The sequence below is a fragment of the Anopheles gambiae genome, chromosome 3 (genome assembly GCF_943734735.2).
Source record: "Anopheles gambiae chromosome 3, idAnoGambNW_F1_1, whole genome shotgun sequence".
Taxonomy (NCBI): domain Eukaryota; kingdom Metazoa; phylum Arthropoda; class Insecta; order Diptera; family Culicidae; genus Anopheles; species Anopheles gambiae.
The window spans coordinates 56,001,867-56,009,566 of record NC_064602.1 but is presented as its reverse complement, the minus strand read 5'-3'; the positions used below and the strand labels follow the sequence as shown (position 1 = coordinate 56,009,566).

Sequence of the window (7,700 nt, the reverse complement as noted above, 5' to 3'; positions counted from 1 at the left end):
AGCCAAGTGCGTGTGTGTGTATATTTGCACCACTGGACACAGAACACAAATCTCACCGCACAGCAGAGCGTGTGTCGCCAAGTGTATGCATGTGTGTATTTGCACCACTGAATTCTGAACGTCCGCCGCACCGCACCACACACCGTGTATCGCCAAGTGCGTGGCTGTGTGTTGTATCACCGTGGTGTGGCCAAATGTGTGCATGTGTGTACTTGCTCCACTGAAAGCCGGTATCGCACCAGATTTCGGGTGTCGCCTTGTGCGTGTGTGTGTTATTGTCACAGCACACTCGTTCGTCATTTTTTTTTCGTTTTTTCGCTTGAGCCACTCGATTTCGTTCTTCGCTGATTTTGGCAGCGCACGAAGGGGGTTCGGTTTCAACTTCCAACAACAACAACCACACGAGGGAGCTCGTGGATACTCACGAAGGGAAAATCACTCAAATTAGAGCGAGAGACAGATAGAAAAAACGAAAGGTCAATATAAAATCTTCGGCTTTTGACTGTTGGGCTAGAGTTAAGCGGAGAATCTGTGTGAAATACACGGAGGCGAGAGCGCGTTTTGGTTTCGACACAGTTTTGGCACTAACACAGTTACACATGTGTAAATGTGTGCGTTCATTTTCGGCCAGCTCGCTCAGTTTGATCTGCTCGCAGCGCTGTGCTGATGTTGGTCTCTCGCTTGCACTGCTGTACCGAAAGTTCCTCTGTGTGCTCTCGTTCTTGCTACCACACGAAATCGTCAGTACAGCTCAAGGATCGACAGCGAGCGGCCGCACGTGCGTCAGCCTAAGTCCTGGACGATTGATGTTATGATTTTGTAAAGTGTTCAAGTGTTCAAGTGTTGTGCGAATTCAAATGAAGCTGCGCGAATGATTCGTAATGCATGTTATGTACATCGCGCAGCTTCATTTCGTACCTTTTTTACAGTAATCAACGTGTGCAACAGGATCTACGCAGATATTCGACAACTTCAACGTTTGCATCGATGGAGCGATCAATTTTATTTTAGTCAAATGTTGTGTATCAACTTACGTTAATGTGTGAAATCGTGTAAAGTTAAAATGTAAATGTTTCAATAAAGTGATGAAAAAAAAATCTACGCGTGTTTGTGTTTTTGTTTAGCTTTAGATAACAAAAAAATACGCAGCGAGTGTGAGCGAGTGAAAGAAACGCACACAGCGCAACACGAATGAAACAAACACAAGCACACGAAAGGATGCTCGCGCATGGGCGCGAGCATTGAGAGAGCGCACCGTATATGTTGTATGGGAGCGGGAGAGAACCGTGGTACCCGTTCCCGCCCCCTTTTTTAAGCCTAGGAAATCTTCCATCTTAACTCTAGGTTTTTACGCACACCATGATAAAATTACCCGTTCTTTGTCCGTAGGGTGTTCACATTTGCTTTATGCACACATTCGCATGCTGTTTATTGAATAATATCCCTCTCCCTTCCCACATGTGTTTTGGCATACTCCCGCTGTGTAGACGGCATAACGCTTTCCCCCTTCCAAATTTACCGTTCTTCCTCCTCTCGTTCTTCCTTCCTCCTACTGCGCTCGGGGTACCATCCGTGCTGCGCGTGTTCAGCTGGCTTCAGTTTCGTGATGACGTCATGAACAGGAGCTGCGCGTGTTGAACCGGCTTCTGTTAAGTAATGACGTCCTCACCGGGGGCTGAATGAAGCAATAATGAATGTAAGTAGTATGTATTACTATGGAGAGTTTAGCGCAGAGGATTAGATCAACACTTATCTTAATATTTTAAAACTGGAAAACGTTTTCTTTCCGTCGCTCACTTTGAAGATTGTTGACGAGGCTAGCAGGTAGTCGTTGATAAATAGCGCACACACCTGTAACTTTTTAGACGCCAAGGGTTAGTTGAATGTACCTGCACAAGCACACAGCAAGAAACTTACCTCAACAATTTGCTAGGATAAATCATTCCATAACTGAGGAAGAAGAAACACGGCACAAAACGTAAATGAGCAAAGTACGTCGCACAAGAAATCGCACCTCACTTCAGTACATCCTTCCACAGGGAAAGTTCTGGACAGACTGAGGATGCCTAACACCCGGATGAGCGCGATAGCAGAAAAATCATGGTGGATCGAGAGGGATGGGTAGACTCGGTCCAGCGATATCCGCTGGTAAATGCATGTGTGTGTGACGAACGAAAGACTTCAAACCCCGCTTCCCCCGTATTTCATCCATAATTTTTCGTCACACGCACACAACTCTGCACGGGCGGCGGTTTGCCGTCCAAAATCTAGAGAGAGAAGACAGGGCCTCTCGCTTTGGCACACAGCAAAATCTCTCAACAACTTCGGCTCTGCTACTTGGGGTGTGAGTGTACGCGCACCGACCTTGATATACATGTATTGGTAAGGTACGAGGGTATTTACATATGTAGTTGTGATAGCCGGTTTCGTAGTACAGTCGTCAACTCGTACGACTTAATAACATGCCCATCATGGGTTCAATCCCCAAATAGACCGCGCCGCCGTATGTAGGACTGACTATCCTGTTATGGGGGGGGAATCAATTAGTCATTGAAAGCCAAGCCCACAAGTGGGTACAGGCAGGCCTTGACCGACATCGGTTGTTGAGCCAAAAGAAGAAGAAGAAGAAGTTGTGATATCAATTTTCTTTCGGTGCCAAATGAAATGTCACGTTTGAATTCAAAGAATTTAAGAGATTGTATTGTTCACTAGATTCACTTCGTGTAGAGCTTCTCATTGTTTGACAAAAAAGCTTAACTGGTCGATATAGATTTGCATACACAAGGTAAAACAATACTCATAGGAAACGTTTAAATACTCTATGAAACTCTATAAAACAAACATTTTTAGATGGAGGACAAAAACAACAACGTGCTGGTACAGTATCGGACATAATGATAGGGCATTGGTTTTTTCAACGCACCATGCAACCGTTGGGACAGGTTTATGTGTGGTTTGTATGTGTTTGTGTTTGTGTGTGTGTGCGCATGTGTGTGTGTTTGTGTCACAAGTATGTCGTTTCAGATAGATTTGTTAGTGGTTTTTTGTGTTTTGGGTTAGGGTTTTGTTGTAATAAGCAGGACCACCGCCCTCGCGATCAGTGTTTCTTCGATATATTAACGATTTTACGGTCTTTTTTCACCGTGGTCTTCTGAGGACGTCCGGTTGACTTGCGCTTTTCAGTTGTCCAAGCGCGTTTCGGTTGTTCAATCACGTTTCGGTTGTCCGAAGCACGTTTCCCACAAAAGTGCGCGATCGTTCCATTAAGAACTCGATCGTTTTGCGCTTAATGCCATCAGCCGCCATTCCCTTTACGATATGGCGCTGATATTCGGTTCAATGTTTACCTCGACCCATTGTTACTAACATTGCTTGCTTGGACCGTCAAGAACGCGCTGGTTAAAAACTTGTACACGGCTGATCCCGTGCTCTGCCTGCGTTCTGCTTCTATACGTGATGAATTACATCGTTGTTGAGCAGCGAAAACATGCGTATGGATAAAAACTATCAATGAGTAAGCAGGTGAGCGTCTACCCATTTAAATCGAGAACAGAATACTGCCGCGCTCATGAAACAAAACGCCCATTGAAAAGAACAACTGCGCGCCAGCTCAATGCACGCACAAAGTTTCCTATGCACACACGAGCTTCAACGCAGAGATGCACGCAGGCCTTTCAATGGCGTGCCCTGAAGAAACACCTGTGAGGGAATGCCGAGTTCATTGCTATTGTGCGCGTGTCCATGTCGCTGTCGCATGCAAATTCAACAATCAGCACACCTGCGTTTTCCGAGGAACAAGCGCTGCTGTCGATGCAAACTTTAGCTTTTAACCAAGTGTGAACGCACGCTGTTTCACATGATAATAGTGTTGGGCATTGTGCGCGTGTGCGCACTGTGCGCACAGCACACCTCATTGTGCGCACTGCACAGCACACTTTGTACTGTGCGAGCACACTTCGCACAGTGCGCGCACTTCGCACTTTTCGCACAGTGCGAGCACAATCCGCACTTTTCGCACACTTCGCACAGTGCGGGCACTTTTCGCACACTCCGCACAGTGCGCGCACTTTTCGCACAGTATGAGCACACTTCATACTGTGCGAGCACACTCCGCACAGTGCGCGCACTTTACACACAGTGCAAGAACAGTCCGGACTTTTCGCACACTTCGCACAGTGCGAGCACATTCCACACTTTTCGCACACTTCGCACAGTGCAAGCATGTTTCGCAAATTTCGTGCAGTGCTTCACTTTGTACGGTGCGAGCACACTTCGTACCATGTTACAGGAAGTCAGGTGGTATGGTACTGAGCATATTTTGACAAACCGCCTTTAAGCATCAGCATCAGTTAGCATTAGCGACTCCGATCCGTTGGTGCTACGAGTTCAAGTCGGGGCGAATCAAAGATCCATAAATCGCTTGCACACATTCATACCACACACATGCCCATCGCCCCCCCCTCCCCTTTTGCCCTGTCCCATGTCTTCTCTTCAGTTAATCACAAAATTTGACTAGGGCTCCGAGTGAAAATTGTAATTTTTGCATCAAAACATGCGCTGCTATCGCAAGCCTGCGACGCGAATAACAGTTTTCCCGTGAAACCAGCTGTCTGTTTTATTGCACAATCGCAAAGCGGTGGCTCCGAGTACAAGCACAGACACGTTTCATCTCAGCCAAATTCAAGAGAAACCTCAACCCACTGGAGCGTCGTTTACCTACGACCTTCACAGTTCATAGTTGTTTTCAAGAAACGCGTGCTTGATGTCAGCCGATTTTTCCTGATAATTTCTTCGGCTATGGACCGCTGTGTTGATATTGTGTTTCGGGGCCTTTAAATTTTTGTCTGGGTGTGTTGTATCCTTGTGTTTGTGTAACGGGTTTTCGATCGGGATTCGAAGAGGTCAGGTGTCCGCCAAGTTCATCCACTGTTAGACGAACCCGATGGCTGAGTAAATGAACTCTAAGAGAAAAAGCTGACATTGGTCGTGTGGTCGTGGTCTTTGTGTACGTACCACCATGGTACGAAGTGTGCTCGCACAGTGCAAAGTGATGCAAGTTAAGCTTGCACTGTGCGAAGTGTGCTCGCACTGTGCGAAGTGTGCGAAAAGTCCGGACTGTGCTCGCACTGTGCGGAGTGTGCGAAAAGTGCGCGCACCGTGCGAAGTGTGCTCGCACTGTGCGAAATGTGCGGAGTGCGCGCACAGTGCGGAGTGCGCGCACAGTGCGGAGTGCGCGCACAGTGCAGAGTGCGCACAGTGCGGGGTGCGCGCACAGTGCGTAGAGCGCGCACAGTGCGAAATGTACACCGCACACTGAGATGTGCGTGCGTGTGCGCACAGCACACCTAATTGTGCTCTTTTTCCCAACACTACATGATAACACACATTATCAGAATACTAGCCATACCTTTAATTGGACAGGAGATATAGGTGATATTTTTCATGAGGTATTGCTTAATTAATGCAGGTCGTTCTCGAATAATAGAGTATACAGTTGATGGTGAGAAAAAATCAATACACAAAAATACACATTTTTTACATCTTCGATGGGAGCAAAACAATCACTAATGAGTTTTCATTTCATTAATTGTGCTCCCCATTTTTTTGATCCGTGGCATCTGTTCATTAATGAAATAATGATCTTTTTAGCAGGAATGAAATAATAACCAGGCAGGAAGAAAAACAAAATGTCACTCTGTGAACGAATGTTACACAAATCATTATTATAGTGAGTCTTTAAGCAATAAGGCAAAGCTGTCCTCCTGTTTAAAAAAAAACATAGCGTACGGCAATTGGAATACTTTTTTTCTATTACAAAACAACTGATATTCTTTATCGTAATGACTGGTTTTCTGCAGCGAATACAACGAAGAAATTCAGACTAGGTAATATGTATTATAACCACTATAAATCCGATTTGTGTATGTCGAAATATACCTTGCTTTTTAAAAACCAGCTGTTTATCAGCGACTCTACAACCTAGCTCGCGAGTGCACTGTCTATCAAAAATACGCAGTGAGAAGAACAGGGTAGCTCGCGAGCGGCCTGTATAGCGGAACTTGGGGCAAGTGTGCCATCTTAAGCATTTCAAGTTATAACTCACTAAAACGTGTTTTTCAAAAGCCGATTTAAATCTCATAACCATTTTACATCTATTTCCTCACTTATAAATGAGTTTCGCTTGAAAAAAGTGCAAATAAAACAGTTTTTGAAGCGTTTTAAAAAGGGTCCAAAAAGACGTTGTTTTTTGGGCTATGGGGCAAGAGTGCCACTCGTATGGGGCAAGACGGCCACCTGGTTAAAATAACCGTCATTCTTAGATAATAGGAAATAATTACGTTTGTACCACTAGTGTATGTATTCCTACATGTATTTAGTCACCAATGAACCCTTTTTGACCACCAATTGTACCACAATATGGTTTGTTACTGTTCTGTTTTTCTGGCGTGGAATCCGCTCACAATAGCGCACCATTCCGCAGCACGCTACAACAATGTTTACATTTTTGACAGCTCGCGCCTATGAAAGATGGTGGCACACTTGCCCCAAACAGAGATGGCACACTTGCCCCAAAAGTTGTAACTTTTTTGAAATTGAATTTTTCAGTGACAAAAAGAAAGTTTTTTTCAATTAACCCCACAAAAAATTTCACGTTTTCTCAGCTATACGGTGGTGTAAATATTTTCTCGGTTGATTGTTCGCATGATTTTTGAGAGCTTATTTGATTGGATTCAAAAATTATAATATTCTGCTCAATTTTGAAACTCAATATAAATCAGTTCAAAACAATGGGGAATATCGATTGGTCTATATGAAATTCGGCTCAGTATACCTAGTCATTCGAAAGGAACCAACTGTATACACAATTGATCATTAAACTAAAGTTTTTAAGGAAAAATGCTTGGTGGCACTCTTGCCCCGTATAGCACACTTGCCCCAAATTCCGCTACTTAAAATCCATGCAGAAAAAACTGGCTAGCTCGCGAGCGCACTACCTATCCAAAATCCATGCAGAAAAAACAGGGTAGCTCGCGAGCGCACTGCCTATCCAAAATCCATGCAGAAAAAACACCTTAGCTCGCGAGCGCGCTGCCCTTACAAAATACGTAGCGAGAAGAACAAGGTAGCTCGCGAGCGCTCCTTCTCTTCTCACTACGTATTTGGTCCAGGCAGCGCGCTCGCGAGCTAGCTTGATCCTCTCACTATGCATATTGGCGCTCGCGAGCTGGGTTGATTTTTTATGCATGGATTTTGGGCCAACCGATCGCTCGCGAGCTACCCTGTTCTACTCGCTACGTATTTTGGATGGACAGGGCGCTCGCGACCTACCCTGTTTTTTTCTGCATGGATTTTGGATAGGCAGTGCGCTCGCGAGCTACCCTTTTTTCTGCATGGATTTTGGATAGGCAGTGCGCTCGCGAGCTAGGCAGTTTTTTCTGCATGGATTTTGGATAGGCAGTGCGCTCGCGCTACCCTGTTTTTTTCTGCATGGATTTTGGATAGGCAGTGCGCTCGCGAGCTAGGCTGTTTTTTTCTGCATGGATTTTGGATAGGCAGTGCGCTCGCGAGCTACCCTGTTCTTCTCGCTACGTATTTTGGATGGGCAGTGCGCTCGCGAGCTCTTCATTTAAAAGTTCTTAAAATTAGTGGGAGCTCTGATATAATCTAGATGAACTATTTAATTAGAATTGGAATATCAA

At 45.2% G+C, this 7,700-nt stretch overlaps 1 long non-coding RNA gene across 2 annotated transcripts; it reads right to left on the bottom strand.

Moving 5' to 3' along the window:
* Positions 1-1,386: 1,386 nt before the first annotated feature.
* LOC133393511 (uncharacterized) lies at positions 1,387-5,596 on the bottom strand. Of its 2 annotated transcripts, none has more exons than XR_009766219.1 (2): positions 1,918-5,596; positions 1,387-1,857 (listed from the first exon to the last, which is right to left on the bottom strand). It is a non-coding gene; the product is annotated as an uncharacterized LOC133393511 (long non-coding RNA). The 2 variants fall into 2 exon arrangements; XR_009766218.1 differs by having other exon boundaries at positions 1,387-1,851.
* Positions 5,597-7,700: the final 2,104 nt, after the last annotated feature.